This window comes from Schistocerca serialis, chromosome 3 (assembly GCF_023864345.2).
Source record: "Schistocerca serialis cubense isolate TAMUIC-IGC-003099 chromosome 3, iqSchSeri2.2, whole genome shotgun sequence".
NCBI classification, from domain to species: domain Eukaryota; kingdom Metazoa; phylum Arthropoda; class Insecta; order Orthoptera; family Acrididae; genus Schistocerca; species Schistocerca serialis.
In genome coordinates, this window is record NC_064640.1 from 912,328,989 (window position 1) to 912,356,965 (window position 27,977).

At 43.8% G+C, this 27,977-nt stretch overlaps 1 protein-coding gene and 1 non-coding gene across 2 annotated transcripts in view; one reads left to right on the forward strand and one right to left on the reverse strand.

The window, feature by feature from the left end:
- The window catches only part of LOC126471168 (dystrophin, isoforms A/C/F/G/H-like), an 881,357-nt gene that overhangs the window by 346,329 nt on the left and 507,051 nt on the right, over nt 1–27,977 (reverse strand). The gene's annotated exons all lie outside the window — the stretch shown is intronic.
- Trnas-cga (transfer RNA serine (anticodon CGA)) lies at nt 23,168–23,242 on the forward strand. The gene has a single exon. It is a non-coding gene; the product is annotated as a tRNA-Ser (tRNA).

Below are 27,977 nucleotides of genomic sequence, written 5' to 3' on the forward strand. Positions count from 1 at the left end.
ACTGGTTTCAGTCTGTAATGACCATCTTCAGATCTAAAATATATTTATATATACATCTAGTGAGCAGTGTGTCTTTTAACATAAAACAGCAATATGTATCACAATATACTGTCATACACCACGGAAATATACAGATAAAATATGGTATAACGTACCTTTTTTGCACCATGTCCTAAAGTGATACGGCCATAATGGCATCGTCAAAACATATAAATATAATCAGCATACCATCGTCACATAGATTTAAAATATGGTGTAGAATAGGCGACATCGTCCACATATCATTATTGCCAACTAGCTACTGAGGTACAGTAGCCTCCAGAAACCTGTTTGCCTACACCCTGCCTAGATAAAAAAAAGGGTCGGACCTATACTCTTCATATATTTTCTTTTAATAATTTTACATGGTTACTGCATTCATCTTTTAATGTATCACAATTGGTTTCTATGATAGTCATCAATTCTAATAAGTCTGCAACATGCATTTTATCTAATGTGCTTTTATCAGATTATGTTTTTGCGTAAATGATGACTACATATAAGCAAGCCCACAGTAGCGACATCTAGGAAGGGTGTAGGCAAACAGGTTTCTGGAGGCTACTGTACCTCAGTAGCTTGTTGGCAATAATGATATGTGGACGATGTCGCCTATTCTACACCATATTTTAAATCTATGTGACGATGCTATGCTGATTATATTTATATGTTTTGACGATGCCATTATGGCCGTATCACTTTAGGACATGGTGCAAAAAAGGTACGTTATATCATATTTTATCTGTACATTTCCCTGGTGTATGACAGCATATTGTGATACATATTGCTGTTTTATGTTAAAAGACACACTGTTCACTAGATGTATATATTTATATATTTTAGATCTAAAGATGGTCATTACAGACTGAAACCCGTCATCGTCTAAATAATTCATTTGTGATCAGAGACTGGAATAAAAAAGCATTTTACATCTCAAATGGTAGACAAAAATGTCTTTCGGTAGCGTTTACAATTTTATTCGTACGAATAAAATTATGCGACAATGTCGGTAGTGGAAATGGCATACCGTAAATATCCGTATCGCTGATGCCAATCACGCCGAGTAAGCCGTAACTTTTCATGTGGCGATGACTTATTAGTGAGTAAATTTCTCTATCGTCGAAGAGTAAAGCCGTGTGCAGTTTACAGGCTCTGTGTGTGCAACGCGTGAAAGGCAAATTTGACTGTCGGGCATAAGAGCACCGTCCCGCCACGTTCCATCAAAGGAAATCCTCGAAGCCTGATCGCTGCTGCTGCCCTTTCTGGCGAGGCAATTCACAGTTTGCACTGGATGTAAAGCACGTTGCTTCAAAGCAACGGGCTGGCACATTCACGAAGCGACGGCGGGAGCCACTTGTGCAGGAGCGAAAGGGGACAGAACGATTCTCCGGCTGGAGGAAGGCGGCCCGCGGCGCTGGAGAGGGCAGCCGTGCAGCCGGTGACGTCACCAGCTCTCGACCTGCTTCAGTATCAGAACGGCGATCGCCGTAGCAGCGCGACTGCCGCCTCACAATGCGCGCCCTCCGTTAATTCCCTGAACGAGCTGCTCCCTCTCCAGACAAGTTTCTGTAGGTACCCGGCACGAACAACGAACGACTTCGTCCGTCGCGAAAATTAAGACCAACTTAGAAGACAGTCAACTGTCATTAAACGTCTTCTGTTTTATGTGGGGACGGACTTAGTGACTAAACAGAGAGCGTTTCAAGTGTCTGCCATACACGTTTCGCTTCTTTCGTTCCTATATCATTTTCTGTGGGCTGCAATACGTGATTTGGTTTTCTATAGATGCACTACAGACGTAAAAACGCAGTTCTCAACAGTTCTGGCGTTGGGCTATTATTTCAGGGTAGTAACAACTTGAAACGACTTTCGCCGAACATTTTGGCGATTTTTTAAATCTATGTGACTTTCTGTGAACAAGTCTAGGGACCGATGACCTCAGCAGTTTGGTTCCTTAGGAATTCACACACATCTGAACATTTTCCTTTCCTGTTCCATTCATAAATAGAGCGTCGGAAAAACTACTATCTATTTACCTCGGTATGAGTCCTAATTTCTCGTGTCTTATCTCCGTAGTTCTTACGCGAAATGTAAAGTATGTTAATGGCAATAGGATCGTTCTGCAGTCAGCCTCAAATGCCGGTTCCCTACATTTTCTCAATAGTATTCGTCGAAAAGAACGTCGCCTTCCCTCCAGGAATTCCTATTTGAGTTCCCGAAGCATCACCGTAATACTTGGGTGTTGTCCGAACCTACCGGTAAGAAACATTAACAGCCCACCCATGAATTGCTTCGATGCCTTCTTTTAATGCGACCTGGTACAGATCCCAAACACTCGAGCAGCATAATGCTTTCTAAAATCATGCTGATTAGTGGACATAAATTAGAAATACAAATTAAATGTGTTCTGTCTCGAAAACCCTTCAGAACAGGGCATACGGCCACATGAAGTTCTTTACTTCAAATTAGCTTTCCTGTCAAATCACTGAATAGTGACCATTGCGGCTGGAACACCCTGTCTACAACTGGTGAATCGAAACATTATGGACCACTGCCCCACAGTGAAACTGAATTTCGCTTAGTGGCGTAGCACGCATGTGACGCGGTAATGAATGCCTGTAAGCGGTGCAGGGACGAATGGGTAATCACTTAAACGACGATATGGGCCGCAAAGGGGGAATCTACTGACGTTATCGACAGCGACGCAGGCCATATTTTTATGGCCCGGCGCTTGAGAACGGGTATCTCGGAAATGGCGGAGCTGGTCGGCTGCTCTCTTGCTGCTGTCCTAAGCATGTATGAACAGTGGTTGGACGGTGAAAGCACGAGTACGCCACAATGTGTTGAGCGTCCTGATCTCATCGACACAACGTGGAGGTCAAAGATTTGCCTGCTATGTAGAGCAGGACAGGTGGCGATCTGTGACAGATCTGACGACACAGTACAATGCTTGTGCAGGCTTAAGCATTTAGAACACCGTTCGGCGCACTATGTTGAGCATGGGCTTCCGCAGCAATCGACCCTTACGTGTACTCCTGTCGTACCAGTGACGTGGTCAGCTACGTTTGCAGTAGGCACAGAATCACAAAGATAGAACCGTGGATCCACAGGAACGTCGGGAGAACCATGGTTGGAACGCCAGGTCGGTGGTCGTGTCCCGGCACGCTCTCATCCATGCGAACAGCTCCCCGAAACAAGCACCGCACTGGGCAATGTTATGCTATGAGGGACATTCAACTCCGCTTTCATGGGACTTGAGGCACTAAACGAAAGCTTCGTGACAGCTATGAACTACGTGAAAATTATTGTGGACCATCTGCATCGCTCCACACTTGATGTCTTCCCCGACTGTCCGTATCACAAGGCCATAATCGTAATACACTGGTCAGAGGAGTATGATGAGCTCACGTTCATGTCTTGGCCATCAAATTTGCCTTATCTGAACCCGATGGACACATGTGGAACGCTGTCCGGCGTTAGCGTCAATCACCGGCCAATAATTTACGACAATTGCGTGATATGTGCGTCGGTATTTTGTGAAACGGTAATCCAAAACCCCACAAAGGTCCTGTCGAATCCATGGCACGCAGAATCGCTGCTTTATTGCGTTCCAAACGTTGTTGAGGAGGTGGTCATAATGTTTTGGCTCTTCGGTGTACGTATGCCTTTATGATTTATGTTTTTTCCCTGTAATAAGTAGACAAATCCTCTATCATTAAACTGATTATTGGACCAATAAATAACTATACTATCCCATGGCTGTGTTCTGTTTTTATTTTAGATCGTTAGTTTCTGTTGCTAACATAATCAGCGAGTTTGATCATTTTTTTACGTTCTCTAACAGTGTGCGACAGCTGTTTCTATGTGATTATTTTCTGGCAATGTTAGGTGACATCTGTTACAGTTCTTCACCTGTTTGTCCTTCACATCATATTCCAAGTCCTTTGGCCCATTCGTAAGCTTATTTAAATGTTTTGTACAAGTGGAACGTCTATTCTCATACTTCCAGCTTCTTTTGTGTTCTTTGTGTCGTGTCTTCAAATTTCAGCCAGTCATCACGAAGTCTACTGATCTATAGTCTTGGTGGTCTAAAGAAATAATCGCCAAGTCTTAAGTAAAAATAATGAAATTTAAATACTTGAGCACATGTGCGGCAGAAGTAATTTACAGTCTACAAAAATAGGCTAATGGGAAATCCCTGAACGAACAGCTCTTCAGTATTACATTTTTACATCTCTGGTATTTGTCCAAGAGACCAAATGGTTTATTACAGGCTTCTCGTGATGCCTAAGAAATAAACAAATCGAACCGCGTATTGCAGAAACAAACTTTTGTGACTTGTGATCCTCCAGCTGACATACGAACTCATACTAATGGTTGCTTTAGGCACTTGCCTGTCGAGTGCGTCTTCCTTTTACTTTGAAGTTAATGATTTACAATGCTTTTCCACATTATGACAAAGTTTTCAGTTCGTGCGAAATAACTCGAACTAGAGTCAGACACATACTTCGTCTTTTAAAATGTATTGCACATATCGGCTCTTTCATCTACGATGACTAACCACATCTAGCATCCACAAAATTTGTTGATTTTTTTATTGCTATTAGCGATCCATTTCGCCTTGCACTGCATACGAACAACCTTGACAGTAATTAACACTTTGAACAAAATATTGTGACTACACAACTTATTAGCGTCGGTGTTCGAGGTTGTCACATTCTGTGCTGTTGTCCAATTATTCGGAGAATTTTGTCACTCTTTGTTTTGGTACTGGTTTATGGCAACATTTTTGCAATACTTCTATTAATCTTTACCGAAGCTGTTTACTGTATGCAGTGACCGAAGAGCAAGTAAGAGTCCGAAATGCATCGGAAATATTCTGAACACAGCAACTTCCGTAACTTTTAGCTGTTACGCAATCAAAAATGTTTCTGTGACCAACTTCCCACGGTTTGGTCCTTCATCTGACTGAGAAAAGGGCATATAAATAGGGTAAACACAACCTTTGATATAACCCGTTCTTCTGTAGATTTCGCTGGGACATAAGGGACCACATTAAAAATTCTTTTCTCGGCTGCCTGACATGTTTCCTCTGATCGGGCACTGTTGTGGTTTTCTTCTTCACGAGGGGCTTTTAATGTTCTGGGTGTCCCAACAAACCTGTTTTGAACATTCATCCTCCTACCTGTTCATCCCTCGGTGCGTTGTCAAAACACTGACGTGCAGCGGTTGGAATGCACCGCAGAGTTGGGGGTAAACTGCCATTGTTCTCATTTCGGCCGCCTTTCGACTAGGGTGGGCGGGAGTGTGATGGGGAGGAGGAGGGAGAGGGAGAGGGAGACTTACTGGATCATTTTCACCCCATTTCGTGGAGTTTTTGATACAATTTTAGATCTATTGATACAATTTTAGATCTACGCAACTAAGGGTGCGTTCTCCTCAGTCAGCCTACCAGCAATCCATTCCATCAGCGTGTATCAGCTTATGGAATAGATTGTGGGCACACTAATAAAGGTGTTTTTCTGAAAATTGGCTGAATTACTCATCGGGTATAGCCACAAGGAGAAACAAGCTAATTTTTTATTTTAATTTGTTCATTAGTTATTGCAAAAAAAGTGCACAAAGACACACAACAGAACTACATCTTTCTTACAAACGTCCGCTATTTTAATATTTTCTCAAATTACAAAAAAAAAAAAAAATGCTATTACTCAATGCGCAATGTCCTGTAGATTAAGAACATTATTCAGTTTTTTATTTCAGGTAAGATTTGCAGACTGCAGGACTTCCACCATCGACACACCTCATTTTCGACAGAGCAAAAAACCGGTTCAAATGGCTCTGAGCACTATAGGACTTAAAATCTGAGGTCATCAGTCCCCTAGAACTTAGAACTAATTACACCTAACTAACCTAAGGACATCACACATTTCCATGCCCGAGGCAGGATTCGAACCTGCGACCGTAGCGGTCGCGCGGTTCCAGACTGAAGCGCCTACAACCGCTCGTCCACTGCGGCCGGCTAAGACAGAGCAACTTCATTTAACTCCTCGGATGGTGGGCTTAATGATGGTTAAATTTCTTTAAAAAAATGTTCCCAACTATCAATAAATAATGTGCAAAAAGATTTACGTTGATGCCTTCATCAGTTTTCCAAAAAATATCGTGAAAATCGCTTATTTCATAAGCTGTGAGGAGAATGTGCCCTTAAGTTCTGTGCTCAGGGATTCGGTCTGTAAGATGTAAACTTCGCTGAACATGGTGTGGCGAGACAAATGCTCTGTCATTTGAGAAATAGAGGCGAGCGAGTGTGTCGGGGCTTCCCCAGCTCATATTACCAGCGCCACGTCACCATAATGCGCCTGTGCCATAGCATTGCGTCATAATCTAAGACTGAAACTGAAAACTGAAATGATTTTTCCAAACTCTAGCAATATATGCTTCATTATATTGATGTTAAAACAGTTAAATCTCAGAATAAATCCGATGAGTAAGTTTAGCCATACACATTGTTTTAAGATTAAAATAAGTGGCGCTAAATAAGGAGGCTAGAAACCCAAAAACTGCTTAGAATGTGCAAATGTATGTAACAATTAAAAGTAACGAGTCTCAACTTGATAGGAGCAATATTTTCGTCAAAAATTTACGACAAATTGAAGGCGTTAAATATTAGACAAAGAAAGACGAAAATTCGTATGTAGCGTCAGTTTGATATAAGAACATTAACTATGTGGCCCCATTAAGCTACCTCTAATTGTTTCCAAGTTATTTACTAAAAACCAAATCTGGGACAGAAACGTCTTTATTCGTAACACATTAAGTATCATTTGTATTATTGATGGCAACGGCCTTGCCGCAGTGGAGACACCCCTCCCCGTCGGATGACCGAAGTTAAGCACTTGGATGGATGACCATCCGGGCCGCCATGCGCTGTTGCCATTTTTCGGGGTGCACTCAGCCTCGTGATGCCAATTGAGGAGCTACTCGACCGATTAGTAGCGGCTCCGGTCAAAGAAAACCATCATAACGACCGGGAGGGCGGTGTGCTGACCACACGCCCTTCCTATCCGCATCATGGTCCCGATGGGCCACTTGTGGCCTGAAGACGGAGTGCCTGCCAGTATTAGTGATGGAAAGTTCTGATCGCAGTACTTGATTAGATTCATTAAATAATACATCTGCACCTAGTTTCAAGACTTTGATGTAAATAATAATCAACACAAGAACTCTTAAAGAAGTAGTTCTTAGGTCATGTTTCATGTTCTACTGTCGGTTCCATTCTAAGAACTCTAGCCGGCAAAGTTTAAACGCAGTCGAGCTGAGCCTTTTTTAGTAACTAAAGCAAACTCCATTCATATAACCATTACGAATACTACGTGTTCGAGAAAGTGGCCATTTAGATGCTGCTACCTGTGCCTATAGCGGTTGGCAGCAAATGTTCCGCCGGCCGTGGTGGCCGAGCGGTTCTAGGCGACTCAGTCCGGAACCGCGCGACTGCTACGGTCGCAGGCTCGAATCCTGCCTTTGGCATGGATGTGTGTGATGTCCTTAAGTTAGTTAGGTGTAAGTAGTTCTAAGTTATAGGGGACAGATGACCTCAGAAATTAAGTCCCATAGTGCTTACAGCCATTTGAGCAAATGATCCGTTCTCCTTTCCGCTGTGCCCATAAGAGAATACGGACAGAGAGGCAGTTGAGGCAGATACGACCACTCAAAATGCATTGTCTATGGTACGAGCACCCGTGTCATTACTTGTGTAGTTGTGTTCCCTCTTGCGAGCTTCCTTGAACTTCCACTGTCGGAGAATGGTACGGGACTTCCAGCCAGACCGCCACACCTTGCACAGGCACTCCAATGATGTCATTGCACGACAGAAGAATTTTAAACTTACACCAAAACAATAAGACCGCCAACCGTCGGTGATGCTGTACTCTAACCTACACAAAAACGAGTTGAGGCAGGTACTTCGCACGGAGCTATCAATCTGCCCGCGTCGGTCAAACGCCGGTATACGCTGCGTCTCTGATGACATCACAGCCAGGCAGCTACCACATGCGTTGTGGGTAAAAGTAAAAAGTGAACTCGCGAGGACTGCACACCGTGCTGGATCGCTTAGTTTTCACGGTAGTAACTCTCTGTGTGTCGTCAATAATGTTGACAAAACGTCTAGCAAGTGGCGAGCAATTAACTTTGATGATTAGAAGTCAGGTGGTAGACTATTATACTTGGAACTTACCCCAGAGGTCGCCTCTGATCTAATCATTGCTGTTTATGATAGGGATATTGTGGTGTCACCGCCAGACACCACACTTGCTAGGTGGTAGCTTTAAATCGGCCGCGGTCCATTAGTACATGTCGGACCCGCGTGTCGCCACTGTGTGATCGCAGACCGAGCGCCACCACAAGGCAGGTCTCGAGATACGGACTAGCACTCGGCCCAGTTGTACGGACGACATTGCTAGCGACTACACTGACGAAGCATCGCTCATTAGCCGAGCAGATAGTTTGAATAGCCTGCAGCTAAGTCCATGGCTACGACCTAGCAAGGCGCCATTAGCCTTACATATCAATTGATGGTTTGATAGTTATCGTATGAAATGTCTCATCAAGAACGCTGTATACAAATGGTGGATTAAAGTTAAGTATTCCAGCAGCTACGTTCTTTTCTTTATAGCATTTATGAAGTATCCTGTTTCAGACCATCAAGTCCGCCTGCTTGCTTAATGGCCGCCTCCCTTAAATAATGTGCGTAGTGTTTGCAATCTGTCAACACTACAGATATTATTATTATTATTATTATCATCAGTAATATTATTATGTGTGTGTGAACTTTTATTGAATATATTAATCAGTTAGAGCTCAAAACTTGTATTTATAATCATCGTTCCTGATCCTGCTGAGTAAATAGCAAATAACAACATGTTCTTTCACTGAGTACAACAAGAATGTGGACTTACACATGAGAAATTATGGTCTGTATGTTCCCCATCGCTTTCTGGTTGACCACAAAAATAGTTTTCAGACTCTTGTAGAAACGGCGAAGAGGATTATTTAACCCGACACCCCACAATGGTGTTTCTCAGCTTAAGCAAAATAGCGAAATAGCACCATACAATAAACCCGAACTCGTCTCGTGAAGCAGATTCATGTTCAAAGGAGTTTAAATTCCTAAGGACTCTAACCTCTACATCTACATCTACAGGATTACTCTGCAATTCACATTTAAGTGCTTGGGAGAGGGTTCATCGTACCACAAACATACTATCTCTCTACCATTCCACTCCCGAACAGCGCGCGGGAAAAACGAACACACAAACCTTTCTGTTCGAGCTCTTATTTTATTTTGATGATCATTCCTACCTATGTAGGTTGGGCTCAACAAAATATTTTCGCATTCGGAAGAGAAAGTTGGTGACTGAAATTTCGTAAATAGATCTCGCCGCGACGAAAAACGTCTTTGCTTTAATGACTTCCATCCCAACTCGCGTATCATATCTGCCACACTCTCTCCCCTATTACGTGATTATACGAAACGAGCTGCCCTTTTTTGCACCCTTTCGATGTCCTCCGTCAGTCCCACCTGGTAAGGATCCCACACCGCGCAGCAATATTCTAACAGAGGACGAACGAGTGTAGTGTACGCTGTCTCTTTGGTATACTTGTTACATCTTCTAAGTGTTCTGCCAATGAAACGCAACCTTTGGCTCGCCTTCCCCACAATATTATGTATGTGGTCTTTCCAACTGAAGTGCGGGAGTGGCCGCACAATCAGTGCGTGGCCACTCCGCGCGGCGAAATAGTTTCATCTCTCTTCATTTGCGATGGAACAGTTTACTATTTTGTGCCTGAACTTCCGTTTACTAAACAGCAACACTTGGAGTTTCTGTTCATCCACACATGTACCGCCTAGTCACATAATAATTTACAGGTAGGTTCTACCATTAACCTTTTCAGAACAGTGCATTTTAGAAGTATTTATAGATGTTACTGCTATCAAGTGACAAGCGGAATCAAATTGTCTATCGGCTTATACAGGCAGAAGTCTTTTATTCGGATGCTTCCACGTACTATATCTTTCTTATGAGCGTTATATTTATTTATCCCTATCTACAGCAGTACAGTAAGCGGAATTACGCCTGAGTCGTTTTACAGTTACTTACAACCGTATGGTGATGACACTTCTGTACACAACAGTATCCTCAGCGAACAAACTAAGCAAGCTCCTGACTATCTGATGAATCGTTTGAGCTTACTAAGAACATCAGCTGTCCTAAAATAAACGAGATATGGATACACCCGACGAGAGGAACTCCAGATTTTAATTAATTTCATTGTCTTTTGTAGCTCTCTTCCATCAAAAGCGAAGCCTGCGGAATTTTACATACCTGCAAGTTGGACGTCTTGCCCACATCTCGTAGCAAGTTGAAAATAAAAGACAATGAAAAGAGCCTGCAGAATGAGAAGAAATCTCGCGTTGACAGTACAGCTGCAGCAGCGTTGCACAATTAGCGTTAAGGAAACAGCTACGGGACAAAAAGTTACGCAGACGGCGTTTCCAGCCCTGTAAATGCACCACTGCGAAGCAGACGGCTCTAAGCCGGATTACGGCAAAGTTAGTTTCGCACCACGGTCCACGTCCCCGTGCTCATTCAGTGCGTTCACAGATGCCGTTGTTGTACGTAGCCAGGACCACTGATCTCTCGCCACCACCAGTACCGACCAGAAGGCTGAATATATAAATCTGCTAGTACTGGTACGGAATTTACAGCTACTTGTTACCAAATTGGTTTAGAGAATTACGTTCTTTTCAGAGCTCGATTTCGGATACTTTAAATAGAAACTCCCATGAAGCTGCTGTAGCAACACAGCATCCATATCTCTCAAGAGCGTAAGTCATTAATAACTGGTTCGTTGATTCGAGGGGAGGGGACCAGACAGCGAGGTCATCGGTCTCATTGGATTAGGGAAGAATGGGGAAGTATGACGGACGTGCCCTTTCAAAGGAACCATCCGGGTATTTGGCTAAAGCGATTTAGGGAAATCAGGGAAAGCCTAAATCAGGATGGCTGGACGCGGGTTTGAACCGCACCCCTTCCGAATGCGAGTCCAGTGTGCTAGCCACTGCGCCATCTCGCTCGCATTAATAATTCTGAAGAATTAAATATTAATACCTTCAGTTGCTGACGAGCGTTGATATATGTCAACGGGGACAGATGAAAATGTGCGCCCCCGACCGGCACTCGAACCCGGGATTTGCTGCTTACATGTCAGACGCTCTATCCATCTGAGCCACCGAGGGCACAGAGGATAGTGCGACTGCAGGGACTATCTCGCTTACGCCTCCCACAAGACTCACATTCTCACCTTATATGTCCACACACTACATTCATAGTGTCCCTACCCAACACACTCATTACTCGTGGAAGACATTCTTACCAAGTTCCGTAAGAGTTCGGGTAATATGTGTGCATCCGCACAGAAGAGGATGGTCATGGCCGCTATTGCCAGAACTATATACTTACATGAATATGGTGTCTGTTCTTTCTGACATGTCAGAAAGAACAGACACCATATTCGTATATTAGACAACGATGTTGATATGAGTATTTTAGTCAGATTGTATTACGGTCACTTTTTGTCACTAAAATAAAGTACGAAAGATGATCATGTAAAGAGTACACAGCCTGGTTGATAGTTCGGTGTTTAGTTTTCTCAAATAATTCCAGGTGAGTGCCATTGTGTAGAGCCCGCTAACGTGATATGACCGGAAAGTCCCTCTTTCCCTGTTTCCATCTCAAGATTTGTCAACTGAAGTGAATTTTTGTACTGTGTGCTTATTATTGACATTCTCATTAATTTCTCCCATTTTGGAATTTTATTGTTCCAAGTTTTTCTATGCTGCATTCTTTCCTTTAAATAATATCTGAATACGTTACGAGACACGTGTCAATGAAAGATGAAGTCCAACTGTATAAACATTAAATATTATCTGGGGGGAACGGCAGCAGGGTGACGGTCGAAAAAACCTCGAATATTTTTTTTAATTACGGAACTCGAATGCATATACATTGAAGAATTATTCCCCAAAATATTATGCGCGAACTCCACAAAGTAACGATTCTGTGAGCGTTTAAATAAGAGCCACAAGTCGTTATCGGTGCCATCACACTTATTTATACAGATTTCAGTAAATCATATTTTCTGCATCGTTGTTTGGGCGTTTTTACTCAAAATGTGAACGAAAGTTTTGATAGTCTCATAAAAAAGGTTCAAATGGCTCTGAGCACTACGGGACTTAACATCTGTGGTCATCAGTCCCCTAGAACTTAGAACTACTTAAACCTAACTAACCTAAGGACATCACACACATCCATGCCAGAGGCAGGATTCGAACCTGCGACCGTAGCAGTCGTGCGGTGCCGGACTGTGCGCCTGAACCGCTAGACCACCGCGGCCGGCCAACATCGCTTCAAATTTGGCCATATGTCTATTCAATGTAAGCCATACTGCACAAATGCACATGGCAAACGCCCTTCAAATCATAATCGTGGTGCCGATTCTGTGAAGATAAAGACGCCAGCGGCTATACGCTCTGTGACGAAAAGGGCTTTGAGGACGAAAATGAGGGCTTACTTGGTCAAAGCAGCAGAAAGCGGCCATTCACTAGCCGGGGCGACAATTATGGAGCATGCATCGATGATACCCCGCAAGTTTCAAACTTTGTCCCTTTTTTTATTTGATAAATACTTGTCCAATTTTATACGTGTTTTTCTCAAAACCATGTTTTTCGGCTTGATTGTCGTCGCCCACGCTACAATTTTAATCTGATTTTAATTAATTTTGGTCTCCCTTGAAGCAAACTGAATTCTCTTCAGTTCATCGTAGCCGATAGTTTTCATGTTGATACTTAGTGTTTTTTTAGCCACAAAAGAGGGTTCCAAAAATTGCCATCTTTCCAAGTACCTATAATTTCACCAAAAAGTTTTTCTTTTCCAAATGTGTATGATGAACTAAAATTAAAATGACACCTATATGGACTAGTTTGGTGTTTCAGATAACCACAACCAGAGTTACAGCGACAACCGTCCATCTACCTCTTTTCAGAGGTGTCTCGGGAAAATCCCAATTACATGGTGAAGCTATTAATATTTTTCAACAAAAAATACTAATAAAAACTTCAATGTATGCTTTGTTAATTGCAACAAATCCTATTTGTCTACTACATTCCCGCACGGAGAAAAAAATATATCCTGAATTTGAGCAATATTTTGGACCGTCACCCTGTTGTTCCCCCTTAAGATCTGTTGTCAAGTGTTGGGCCCGGGAGTGTGGGAGCAATGAGGCATGCACGTGCTGAGCATGTGTTAGCTCCGCCGGCAGCGCACGTGTCGCCTTATTGACTATGCTGCGCACAGTACACAATGAACCAACTGTTTCGGTAAAATATACATTTACTGCAGATATGCTCGGATGCCTGCTACACGAATTTGTAGCAATTAGTTGTATACGGAGAAACTTCATAACTTCCGGATATACCGAAGTGAACAACAGAGAAGTGGCTTTCGTGGTAAAAGTATCACCGATGCTTGTTATAAAGCGGTGAGAAACTTCAACAGCTTGCAAAGATAAATGTAATCATATGGAGCCACAACTTTAAGAGAAAGAAATGTCATTTACACACATCCCCTGCAGTTACGAACAATATGCTCAGCTAGCTGTTAATCCTATTTTCTACAGATAAAATTCATTCACTCTAAACCGCCTACTAAGAGTGTTACCTGAAGCAATGTCTACAATAAGGTAAAGCCATAAACGTTTAATGATCTTATCTGCTTATGCCAGAGCGAAAATATAACTTTTTTTGCCTCGGAGCAAGAAGTGCAGAAACTCCCCTGAACCAACATAATACCGCCTGTTAACACAGTGGATACCGCACGTAAGTTTAACGTGTGAATTTTCACTTGGACTTTCGACCAGAGAATAGAATAGGCAACATTTAATAAGTTTTTATTTGCTGTTGGTGCTAGCAACGAACCATAATTTTCTAATCGCTAAGGTTCATTCACATTAATCATCAAGCAGAGTTCCTGGTTTTATCTGTTGTCGTGTGGCTTGCGAGCACAACCCATTCAACTGGACGCCAGTTCAGCGAAATGCACATGTGGTCTGTTACCCGCATAACAGCTTAGTGTCGTCGCACACCACAGCAAGAATGTTGTCTCTTTGTTAACGAAAATGGCGGTGAGATTTTTAACTACAATACTCGAGTAGCACAAACTGCACCGTCCTATGGATATTAGTATAGCAAAGACGTACAAACAACATTATAAGGTACTTTTTGTAATTTAATTATACCCAGCTTCCGCCTTAACAGGCGATTTTCGGGTGCTACAATAGACAAAAGAAAAGCTTAAATTAAACCTGAAACTAGTGTAATTATTTTCACTAGGTCTACCTATCTGCTTAATAAAGTGCTATTAACATGCATATGGTTCATTCCTATGGCCGGCGTCCGATGAAAAAGTGCTCATGAGTTTCAACTAAAGATGAAATCAGAAATGTGGGAATTATATACATACAACCAAGTGTACTTTTCCTTACCCACCCTCTGCGCTAAATGCACGCGTCCTTTGTAAGACAATCATCAGTCGTAAAAACCATAAAACATGACAATTATTACAATAATATTTCAATAAGTTATTCATGAAATACATCAAAAAAAGTTTTGCATCACCTCGGTTCCGAGAGTTCCGGAACCTGTACAGAAAACTGGAATAGAGATCGACATAAACATCATTTCCGCCCTTTTTGTTGCTCATGGAAACCACACATTGCATGTTGTACCACCATACAGCGAGACCTTCAGAGGTGGTAGTCCAGATTGCTGTACACACCGTTACCTATAATACCCAGTAGCACGTCCTCTTGCATTGACGCATGCCTTTATTTGTCGTGGCATACAATCCCCAGGTTCATCAAGGCTCTGTTGGTCCAGATTATCCCACTCCTCAACGGCGATTCGGCATAGATCCCTCAGAGTGGCTGGTGGGCCACGTCGTCCATAAACAGCCGTTATCAATCCATCCCAGGTATGTCCGATAGGGTTCATGTTTGGAGAACATGCTGGCCACTCTAGTTGAGCGATGTCGTTATCCTGAAGGAAGTTATTCACAAGATGTGCACGATGGGGGCGCAAATTGTCGTCGATGAAGACTAATACTTCGCCAGTATTCTGCCGATATGGTTGCACTATCGGTCGGAGGATGACATTCACGTACTGTACAGCCGTCACGCCGCGTTCCACGACTACCAGCGGCGTACGACGGTCCCACATAATGCCACCCCAAAACATCAAGGAACCTCCAGCTTGTTGCACTCGCTGGACAGTGTGTCAAAGGCGTTCAGCCTGACCGGGTTACCTCCAAACACGTCTCCGACGATTGTCTGGTTTAAGGCATATGGGAAAGTCATCGGTGAAGAGAACGTGATGCCAATCCTGAACGGTCCATTCGGCATGTTGTTGGGCCCATCCGTAAAGCGCTGCATGGTGTCGTGGTTGCAAAGTGGACCTCGCCATCGACGTCGGGAGCATCATGCAGCCTATTGCGCACAGTTTGTGTCGTAACACGACGTCATGTGGCTGCACGAAAAGCATTATTCAACATGGTGGCGTTGCTGTTAGGGTTCCTCCGAGCCATAATCCGTAGGTAGCGGTCATCCACTGCAGCAGTAGCCCTTGGGTGGCACGGAGTATCAACCGGTGAGGTGCATTTTTCCGTGTCCGATGGCGCTGCTAGGTTTTTACGCCACTGCATATGAGCTTAGAAGAGACCACAGAGATTGCTAATCTGTCTCTTTTATTGTAGGAGCTTCTTTCTTCTAAATAGGTTTTACTGTTTTAAGGGCCTGTATCTACTTTTATATTTGATGGAAGATTATTGTAATAAGTGATATATTTTATGGATTGAAGATTGTCTTGTAGACGTGCGCATCTAGCGCAAGGAGTGGGGAAGTAAGTGCACTTGGGTATATGTATATAATTCCCTGATTTCTGATTTTATGTTTAATCGACAATGCATGAATACTTGTTCTTCAAACGCCGCTCATAGTTATGAACGATATGCATGTTAATAGCACTTCATTAAGCTCGTAAGCAGACGGGGTGAAAATAACTGCACTTGCTTCACGTCCTTATTTAAACTTTTCTGTTCTGTTGTAGCATCTGAATATGGCCTTTGAAGACCGAGAGCGGTTATAACTGCATCATAAAAAAGTCGTATCAAAAATAAAAAATTGGACTTTCAATAAGTCAATCACCACTTCCGTAATCGGAATGTTCTTTTCTCCAAAAACAACACTGTGTTATCCATTCGACTTTTATGAACCAGCCAGTTTCATTCAACAGATAAACGTTAGTAACGGTGTGATAATTACCTGAAAGAGGTGAGCATGTTTTGCTGACTTTATGTAATGTATCTACAACATACGAGGGAGTGGTTGCGCATATTAGTGCTCTGCGTTGCAGAAAGGAGGAATAATTTTCATAACTGCACTACTTGCATACGTTGCAGAAATAATGGTAATAAAAGAAGCAGCTATGTCTGGCAACTAGCTATGGAACAGAATAATGATTCTTTGCGACTGTAGCAGCATTCTGGAACAATTACAGCAACGGAGCTGGAAACTGATAATGAAAACCAAGAACGAAAGTAAAAAAACTCATTTAATGTCATCAGACAGGCACTCACATTTTAGGCAAATTACGACCTGGATGCAGGTGAAATGCCTATTATGATGATATGGCTAACATATCAAGAAAGTTGTTTGAAACGACTTTAAAAACAGAACACAGCATGGAGAAACTGAAAAAAAATCGTTGTCCAGTGAGTTATCTGAAAAAATGCCAGAAAATCTAACCCACAAGTTTCAAAAAAGAGTAGTCCTGTCATCATAGGAAACGGAAAGCCTGTAGTATACGGCTGATAAGCTGACTGTAGTGAAAATAACGATTGCAATGAGATTGCGAATTGGGTACACAACAGAACGGGAAGGAATGAAAAAATAACATTAGAATTGGAAAACAAGATTAGCAAAGAGTATGAAGAATATCGGAGATCATCTTCTGAAATTCCATGAGCGTGTGTCTTGTATCTTGCTTTGCTCAGTTCTTGCAGGTCGTCGTTGATTACAATTAGGGAGCGGCGTTAGTCTACTGATAGACACTGCCCACGGTGGGTTGTCATACTCTTCCAACGCAATATTGCCGCAACACTTGTGATGCGTGGCATGTTGATGTCTGCACATCTTCGCAGATGGAAGGGTTCTTCCCTGAAGCACCAATACATTTTCCCCTATCGTAAATCATAGCTAACACAGCCTAGCGCTTACGAATGGCTCGGACAGATCAGTGCACCATGTCATTTCACTACGACACAAATTATTCTATCATCTGTCTAATGTTTTTTGAGGATCTGTGTAAGGTCTACGTCAGCATGGCAGCGAATGTGGTTATAATTGCGTTTTTGCCAATGCCTCGTTTATCTTTGGGCCGCAGAAGGTTGGAACGCCTGGAAACTGTTGGCTTTTTCGGCTCTTCTAAAGACAGCACAAATCTCCCGCTAGGCTTTAATGGACGTCAGAAATTATTTGCCGATAACAATTGGAGTGTGGCGCCGCTAACGAGCCCTCTTGGGAGCGCTAACCGCCTACGCCGCAACGAGCCCAAGCGCCGCTGTTGACTACAGCTGGTCGCAGAAAAGCACTTTGCATCCTCACCTATCTTCATCAATCCTGCTACATGCCCTCGTCTACCTTTCTCTTCGAATAAAGCTTTTCTTTCCTGCTACTCCCGCTTCTACACTTTATTGCCAATTACTCTCATGCGGTTTCCGTTATTATGTTACTTTGCTCGTCGTTCCCATCACTTCCTCTAGACGGTATAACTTCAACATAAAATTTAATACTACTCCCGACCCGTACACGGTATTAACGATCTAAGCTCACTTTCACAGAGGACGAGGTCAAATTCACATCTGATTACACTCATTTAGGTATTCCCTGAACACTTCGTCGAAAACTGTTATTGTTCTTCGAATAATCTACATCTACATCCATACTCCGCAAGCCACCTGACGGTGTGTGGCGGAGGGTACCTTGAGTACCTCTTTGGTTCTCCCTTCTATTCCAGTCTCGTATTCGTCGTGGAAAGAAGGATTGTCGGTATGCCTCTGTGTGGGCTCTAATCTCTCTGATTTTATCCTCATGGTCTCTTCGCGAGATATACGTAGGAGGGAGCAATATACTGCTTGACTCCTCGGTGAAGGTATGTTCTCGAAACTTCAACAAAAGCCCGTACCGAGCTACTGAGCGTCTCTCCTGCAGAGTCTTCCACTGGAGTTTCTCTATCATCTCCGTAACGCTTTCGCGATTACTAAATGATCCCGTAACGAAGCGCGCTGCTCTCCGTTGGATTTTCTCTATCTCTTCTATCATCCCTATCTGGTACGGATCCCACACTGCTGAGCAGTATTCAAACAGTGGGCGAACAAGCGTACTGTAACTTACTTCCTTTGTTTTCGGATTGCATTTCCTTAAGATTCTTCCAATGAATCTGTCTGGCATCTGCTTTACCGACCATCAACTTTATATGATCATTCCATTTTAAATCACTCCTAATGCCTACTCCCAGATAATTTATGATATAACCTGCTTCCGCTGCAGTCTGGAACCGCAAGACCGCCACGGTCGCAGGTTCGAATCCTGCCTCGGGCATGGATGTTTGTGATGTCCTTAGGTTAGTTAGGTTTAACTAGTTCTAAGTTCTAGGGGACTAATGACCTCAGTAGTTGAGTCCCATAGTGCTCAGAGCCATGTGAACCAATAAACTGCTTCCATTTCCTGACCTGCTATATTGTAGCTAAATGATAAGAGATCTTTCTTTCTATGTATTCGCAGCACATTACACTTGTCTACATTGAGATTCAATTGCGATTCCCTGTACCATGCGTCAATTCGCTGCAGATCCTCCTGCATTTCAGTACAATTTTCCATTGTTATAACCTCTCTATATACCACAGCATCATCTGCAAAAAGTCTCAGTGAACTTCCGATGTCATCCATAAGGTCATTTATGTATATTGTGAATAGCAACGGTCCTATGACACTCCCTTGCGGCACACCTGAAATCACTCTTACTTCGGAAAACTTCTCTCCATTGAGAATGACACGCTGCGTTCTGTTATCTAGGAACTCTTCAATCCATTCACACAATTGGTCTGATAGTCCATATGCTCTTACTTTGTTCATTAAACGACTGTGGGAAACTGTATCGAACGCCTTGAGGAAGTCAAGAAACACGGCATCTACCTGGGAACCCGTGTCTATGGCCCTCTGAGTCTCGTGGACGAATAGCGCGAGCTGGGTTTCACACGATCGTCTTTTTCGAAACCCATGCTGATTCCTACAGAGTAGATTTCTAGTCTCCAGAAAAGTCATTATACTCGAACATAATACGTGTTCCAAAATTCTACAACTGATCGACGTTAGAGATATAGGTCTATAGTTCCGCTCATCTGTTCGACGTCCCTTCTTGAAAACGGGGATGACCTGTGCCCTTTTCCGCTGCAAGAAGGGGGGCAAGTTCCTTCGCGTACTCTGTGTAAAATCGAACTGGTATCCCATCAGGTCCAGCGGCACAACCGATTTCCTTCTCCAGTATAGTTTATCAAATTAGCCATAGTTTCTTTGTAGAATGGAATGACGCATTATCGTTAATAGAATTCTATAGCCCGTGACAACGTACGTACAGTGATAAAGTACAAATGTGATTCATTTGTAAAGGCCGTCTGTTGCCACTCCAGTGAACGACCAGTTGCGCGTGCAAACTCCAGTCTTCGTCGTCAATGAACGGCATTCAGCATGAATGCACGAACCAGGCGCCTGCTGTAGAGACCCATACGGAGTTCGCTGAACAGTCGTCGAGGAGATATTGTTGGTAGCTCCTCGATTCATCCGGGCCGTCTGTTGCTCAATAGCTACATGTCTATTAGCCAGTACAAATCTCCACAGCTGTCGTTCATCCCTGTCACGTACGGCACCGTAGCTGCCTCGGCGCTGGTTTTGGATAGCATCATTTTGCCATGCACGATACACTTTAACTACGACGGCCGCCGAACAATTTACAAACATAGCCGTTTCGGAAATGCTTCCACCTTTGGCCGGTAAGCCAATGATTATGCCCTTTTGGACATCAAATAAATCGCTCCGTACGCGCATTACGACGGCGACTGCACTGTTTTCCGTGCCCCCCCCCCCCCCCAAACCACCCTCTCGACACCGTTTACATTCTAACAACCCTACCACAACAAACGTCAAAATATAATAATGATTGTGGTGTTGCTTACGCTGCTAAATACTGCATTTTAGGGCAACAACAAAGTTATTATGTGGCAGGTGTCATTAGAGCACAGTTAATAAAGTCATTTCATGTAATAATAAATAAACTAGGCACTCATCTTTTCGTTTTCTCGTTGTAAAATCATGGCTCAATCGTCGAAAATCTAGGTGGTGGTGATTCCAAGCTCGGATGCGAAGAGGCCTAAGTTTTATTCTGCTATATTCAAAAGTTTTATAGATGTGTTTCGCAAACCATTCTTGAAGATTAAACCTTTGAAAGTTAGCACAATGGTGATGTAAAAAAATAATCAGCACTCCGAATTTAAGTTACACTTCCTTTTTTTGCTTTTGTTGCAATATCACGTAACACACAAAACATCACTTCACAATACAAAACATACTTGAAAACATCTTCCTCACTGTTAAAGTTCACATTTTAAAAGCTGACTACAATATGCGTCTTTCCAACATGACGTCCAAGACTTGACTTTCTCAAGGTCCGACACTCTAACAAAACAAAACTAATAACCGCTTACGCGCCAAAAATCAGAGTTACAAAAAACGTCAAAGATCATAGTGACAAAAGAAAGAATACACATAAGAATAATATCATTGCAACATAAACATATAGATGTATCAAAGTACCTCTAGATTAATGAAATCAAATCTGAATGTTGTCTCAGGAGTATGTTAACTACTTTACAGAAAAAAACAGTAGAATATTGCTGGTATCGAGAGGTTAAGTTGAGGTGCCGTAATGGTTACCTAATTCAAGTACCATTACAACATGTCCTCCACTGCTAGTGCTGCACCTGCCGTATGTGAGTGGTTATTGCCCGTTGACGTCGAAAATAGGCCGTGCTCACACACAGACGACAATGGTTCGCCTTGTAACCTTACTTGCACGATCAGCGCTTGAAACTAGTATATACGACATACAAAAATATATGAACAGCGTATGTGGACACTAACAGAGCAGCGTACTGCCAAAATATTCGTGCGAATACCATTTTTATAAATAACTCACTATGGACATGTTTTGCTCTGCAGAAAATCCAGCAATAACACGTGCAGGATGAAACTTCCTGCCAGATTAAAACTGTGTGTCGGACCGAGACTCGAACTCGGGACCTTTGCCTTTCGCGAGCAAGTGCTCTACCAACTGAGCTATCTAAGCACGACTCACGCCCCGTCCTCACAGCTTTGCTTACTTACTTTTGGCGGAAGTAAAGCTGTGAGGACGGGGCGTGAGTCGTGCTTGGGTAGCTCAGTTGGTAGAGCACTTGCTCGCGAAAGGCAAAGGTCCCGAGTTCGAGTCTCGGTCCGGCACAAAGTTTTAATCTGCCACGAAGTTTCATATCAGCGCACACTCCGCTGCAGAGTGAAAATCTCATTCTGGAAACATCGCCGAGGCTGCGGCTAAGCCATGTCTCCGCAATATCCTTTCTTTCAGGAGTGATAAAGGCTATTTACAACTTGTACAGAAAGCAGATGGTAGTTATAAGAGTCGAGGGGTATGAAAGGGAAGCAGTGGTTGGGAAGGGAGTGAGACAGGGTTGTAGCCTATCCCCGATGTTATTCAATCTGTATATTGAGCACGCAATAAAGGAAACAAAAGAAAAGTTCGGAGTAGGTATTAAAATCCATGGAGAAGAAATAAAAACTTTTAGGTTCGCCGATGACATTGTAATTCTGTCAGAGACAGCAAAGGACTTGGAAGAGCAGTTGAACGGAATGGACAGTGTTTTGAAAGGATGGCATAAGATGAACATCAACAAAAGCAAAACGAGGATAATGGAATGTAGTCGAATTAAGTCGGGTGATGCTGAGGGAATTAGATTAGGAAATGAGACACTTAAAGTAGTGAAGGAGTTTTGCTATTTGGGGAGCAAAATAACTGATGATGGTCGAAGTAGAGAGGATATAAAATGTAGACTGGCAATGGCTCTTAGGAAGAGAAATTTGTTAACATCGAGTATTGATTTAAGTGTCAGGAAGTCGTTTCTGAAAGTATTTGTATGGAGTGTAGCCATGTATGGAAGTGAAACGGCCGGCCGGTGTGGCCGAGCGGTTCTAGGCGCTGCAGTCTGGAACCGCTACGGTCGCAGGTTCGAATCCTGCCTCGGGCATGGATGTGTGTGATGTCCTTAGGTTATTTAGGTTTAAGTAGTTCTAAGTTCTAGGGGACTCATGACCTCAAATGTTAAGTCGCATAATGCTCAGAGCCATTTTTGAAGTGAAACATGGACGATAAATAGCTTAGACAAGAAGAGAATAGAGGCTTTCGAAAAGTGGTGCTACAGAAGAATGCTGAAGATTAGATGGGTTGATCACATAACTAATTAGGAGGTATGGAATAGAATTGGGGAGAAGAGGAGCTTGTGGCACAACTTGACTAGAAGAAGTGATCGGTTGGTAGGACATGTTCTGAGACATCGAGGGATCACCAATTTAGTATTGGAGGGCAGCGTGGAGGGTAAAAATCGTAGAGGGAGACCAAGAGATGAATACACTAAACAGATTCAGAAGGATGTAGGTTGCAGCAGGTAGTGGGAGATGAAGAAGCTTGCACAGGATAGAGTAGCATGGACAGCTGCATCAAACCAGTCGCAGGACTGAAGACAACAACAACAACAACAACAGTTCTACAAGGTTCGCAGGAGAGCTTCTGTAAAGTTCGGAAGATAGGAGACGAGGTACTGGCGGAAGTAAATCTGTGAGGATGGGGCGTGAGTCGTGCTCGGGTAGCTCAGTTGGTAGAGCACTTGCCCGCGAAAGGCAAAGGTCCCGAGTTCGAGTCTCGGTCCGGCACACAGTATTAATCTGCCAGGAAGTTTCATATCAGCGCACACTCCGCTACAGAGTGAAAATCTCACTCTGGAAACGTGCAGGATGGTTAATAAACACTGATTACACGACGTTTGATTTATTATTGTAGCTGTGTTCTGAAATTTCAACTACAGTGAAGCCAATGGACTCACACGGAAATATGTAAGCACTTAAAAGACAATGGACACGGAAACTGCATGTTCTCCGACGAAAACGAACAGAAACTTTCACGTTGTGTGACGGAATTAGCGTCACCTGATCGCCCAGGAAGAGAATCCGATCCCTGCCGTGCTTCGTCAACACAGGGACCGGTGTGAATACGATATACTGATGGCCGCAGACCCGCCGGCGCTGTAGCTGTAGCTACATCTACCGCCACGTCACGGGCAGAGGTGTTAAAATAGCCGTTTTTCCTCTTTGGTTTTAGTGGCTAACCGGTGCACGATACGAGTTATTCAAAGAAATACGCTGCTCGTTGCCTGGTCTTACTTGAGTACACCGCAGGTAAACTGTAGCAACCGCGTAATATCGGAATTCGAGCCACGACCCCCGCAGTTGTCAGCCCAGAGCTGACATCTGCGCTGCCTCCCTCCTGTCTGCTTTCCCGTATTACTGATCAAAACAATGTGAACGTTGACAATTTTTAGAAGTCTCTGAAATCACGCTTTACTACTGGATAACAACTTATTTTATTGCGGCAAGATTAAGGACTTCACGCGTTCTTCCTTCTAAACAGAGGTTCGGCACATTTTACAAAAATTCAAATGGATCTAAGCACTATGGGACTTAACATCTGAGATCATCAGTCCCCTAGAATTAGAACTACTTGAAATTAACTAACCTAAGGACATAACACACATCCATGCCCCAGGAAGGATTCAAACCCGCGACCGTAGCGGTCGCGCGGTTCCAGACTGAAGCGCCTAGAACCGCTCGGCCACACCGGCCGGTCACATTTACATTATGTTCACGGAAACGACAGCGATTTTATGAAATAGCTTACAGAGCACACTGCCAGTAAACGACGTAAACTTGCAATAACAGCAAGACGTATCAATTATTTTCATTCGCCACAGACGAACTGAGAGCAAACAAATGCTCGAAAAATATAAGAAAAGGAGATACTGGTTTAACTTCCATCCACGGCGAGGTCATGATAGGTGGAACACTGTTTCGGTAAGGATGGGGCAGGAAATCGGTCACCGCAGTTAAAAAGACATTTTTCTGGCAATCCACTTAAGTAATTTAGGGAAACCACAGGAACCCTAGACCTGGATGGGCGGACCGGAAATCTGACCCCTCCCCCTCGAGTGTTAGTCCAATAACTTCACCACTCCGTTACCTCATTCTATATAAATAATCGAACATCGCCGTCATGAACCACGAAACTAGGTGCCAGAAACTATGGAGGAAAGGCACTGCACAAGAGCCTGGTTGTGGGATGAATGCAATGACGTGTTTCTGATATAAGCGTAGCTTTCTGCACAACCAATAAACTGCAACAAAATGTACGCTGAGAGGACAGAAGTCATGGGCTAACGATATGCACATATACAGGGGACGGCAGTATCGCTCAGACAAGGTATAAAAGGGCAGTGCATTGATGGAGCTGTCATTTGTGCTCAGGTAATTCAGGCGACCAAGTTTCCGGCGTGATGATGGCCGCAGGACGGGAGTTAACAGACTTTGAACGAGGAATGGTAGCTGGAACTAGACACTTGGGACATTCCATTTCGGAAATCATTACGGAAGTCAATATTCTGAGATCCACAGTGTCAAGAGCGCGCCACGAATACTAAATTCCAGGCATTACCTCTCACCACGGACAACCCAGTGGCCGACGGCCTTCATTTAGCGACCGAGAGCAGTTGCGATTGCTTAGAGTTGTCACGGCTAACAGTCAGGCAACACTGAGTGAAATAACGGCAGAAATCAATGTGGGACATACGACGTACGTATCCGTTAGGGCGGAGCCGCGAAATTTGGCGTTAATGGACTATGGCAGTAGACGACCGACGGAAGTGCCTTTGGTAACAGCACGACATCGCCTGCAGCGATTCTCCTGAGCTCGTGGCCATATCTGTTGGACCCTAAACGACAGAAAAACCGTGGTCTGGTCAGACGAGTCCTGGTGAGAGCTGATGGCAGGTTTAGAGTTTGGTGCAGACCCCACGATGCCATGGAGTGAAGCTGTCAACAAGGCAGTGTGCAAGCTGGTGGTGGTCCTACAGTGGGGCAAGCAGGCTGTGTTTACATGGAACGGACTGGGTCCTCTGGTCGATCACTGACTGGAAATGGTTATGTTCGGCTACTTGTAGACCATCTCCAACGATTCATGTTCCAAAACAATAATGCGTAATGTCACCGGGCCACAAGTGTTGGCGACTGGTTTGAAGAACATTCTGCAGAATTCGAGCAAATGATTTGGTCACCCAGATCGCCCGACGTGAATCCAATCGAACAGTAATGGGACGGCCGACCACTGTGACCGTGCGGTTATAGGTTCAAATGGCTCTGAGCACTATGGGACTTAACATCCGAGGTCATCAGTCCCCTAGAACTTAGAACTACTTAAACCTAACTAACCTAAGGACATCACACACATCCATGCCCGAGGCAGGATTCGAACCTGCGACCGCAGCACCAGCGCGGTTCCGGACTGAAGCGCCTAGGGCCGCTCGGCCACAGCGGCCGTCTGCGGTTCTAGGCCCTTCAGTCCGGGAGACTCGCACCGCCGTACGAGGCAAGGTCTTAGCGGAGGTGGTTTGCCATTGCCTTCCTCCGACCGTAATAGGGATGAATGATCATAATGATGATGATGGTGATGACGACGACACAGCAACACCCAGTCATCTCCAGGCAGATGCAAATTAATGACCCCGCCGAGAATCGAACCCGGGACCCCGTGCTCGGGAAGCGAGTACGCTACCGCGAGACCACGAGCTGCGGACCAATGGATAAAAAGATACAAAAAAAGTGAACATCAACAATGACAACCGCAAGAAACTTTTTTTATGAGGTTACCGGTTTCGGTCTGTCTTACACCATCTTCAGAAGTCACACACTGATTGTAGACGGTGGCTGTGAACGGAGCAAGCGTTACGACTCCAAGAACGTTAAGTGTTCATCCATTACAACTGACAACATTAAAAAAAAGTTGCTTGCCGTTGTGGCTGTCCATGTTCATTTTTAAAATATAAAAAAAAACGCTGTACTCTGGGAGAAATGATCTCAAAAATGACTAAAAACATACAAGGGTAAGATTATCTGTAATACGTCCTTTGTTTTTCCAGAACAGTGGAGGTAGATATTACTGTCCTGTATTGATGGCAATACAAGTAACGCAACAGTTTGTTGACGATGTGGAATTCTACGAGCCCAGGGTACGAATACTAGCGGTCGCGACTGTAGCACGGCTGCCCAGGATGCGGGCAGTATTGTTCCCGGGCCGCGACCTGTCTGGCCAAGTTGCCGGCTGCAAACCGCATTGTCCGCTGCCGGCGCGCACCATCCGCACGAGCGATTTGTCCGAGCTGAGCCGGTGCGCCATTCTACCGCTCCGCGCCAACTTTCTTTCTCTCCCGTGCGGCACCAGCCACATATCAGCAGCATCTGCCAACGAGTCCGGGTCATTTTATCCAACAAAAAGGGATGAACGAAAAAGAATGCCAAGCAACCCTTTTGCTATTGCCACAATATAACGCAACGACTTTTCACTTACGAGGGACACGAGTACGGGTAACACATTTAGCAACTCATTGCAGGTAGAAAGCAAGCAAGAAACGTAGGGAGATTAGGACATAACTCTCCATCGACGGCAAGGTCGTTAGAGACGGAGCAAAAGCTCGTATTGTGGATGGAAGGGGAAGGGGAATAGCCGTGCTCTTTCGATGGCACTCACTCATAATTATTCGGACAAACATGATGCATTGAATTTCCCTTCATTCTACTGATTTCGGTAATAGTAAAGGATTAGTATAAAGTAAATAAAAGTTCCTGTAAGGAATGTAAAAACTAAATGCCCACCGTGCTTCGAAATGAATGACGTAATGATCGTATGGCACTGTTGATCGGGAGTCCCCAACAGGGGCAGTTCGGCCGCCGACTTGTGAGTCTTATTTCAGGTGACGCCAAATTGGGCGATTTGCGAGTCGGTGGCGATGAGATGACGATGAGGACAACACAACTCCAAGTCTACGGGTGGAAATAAATAAATAAAAAGATCTCCAACCCGGCCGGAAATCGAACCCGGGCATGGCAGGCAAACAAGTTACCACTCAGCTAAGCAGGCGGACAGTAAGTTTACAGAACACTGCAAATAGAAACATAAGAATTAACAAACATAATCAAAAAACAAAACCTATATTGCACAAACTTATTTGGACATCTTTCTGTCCAAAAGCTGAGTACCTGCTACGCATTCCTTTTATCTTAATTACTTCACCGAGACGATTTGGAATGCCCTCCAATAATTTCCGGGTGTACTCGAGAGATATTTTCTGCCAGTCTTCTTGCAGTCTGTTTTTCAGCTGTTCTCTAGATGTGACTGGAGTTTTCCTTATTTCCTTATCTAGTTTGTTCGAAAGATTCTCAATCACATTCAAGTCTGGTGACAGAAGTGAATGCATCACCTTTGAACAGTTAAACAATAGCCATATACTCATACTCCAGGCCGTATGTTTCGAGTCGTCATCTTGATATAACATAAAATGTTCGCC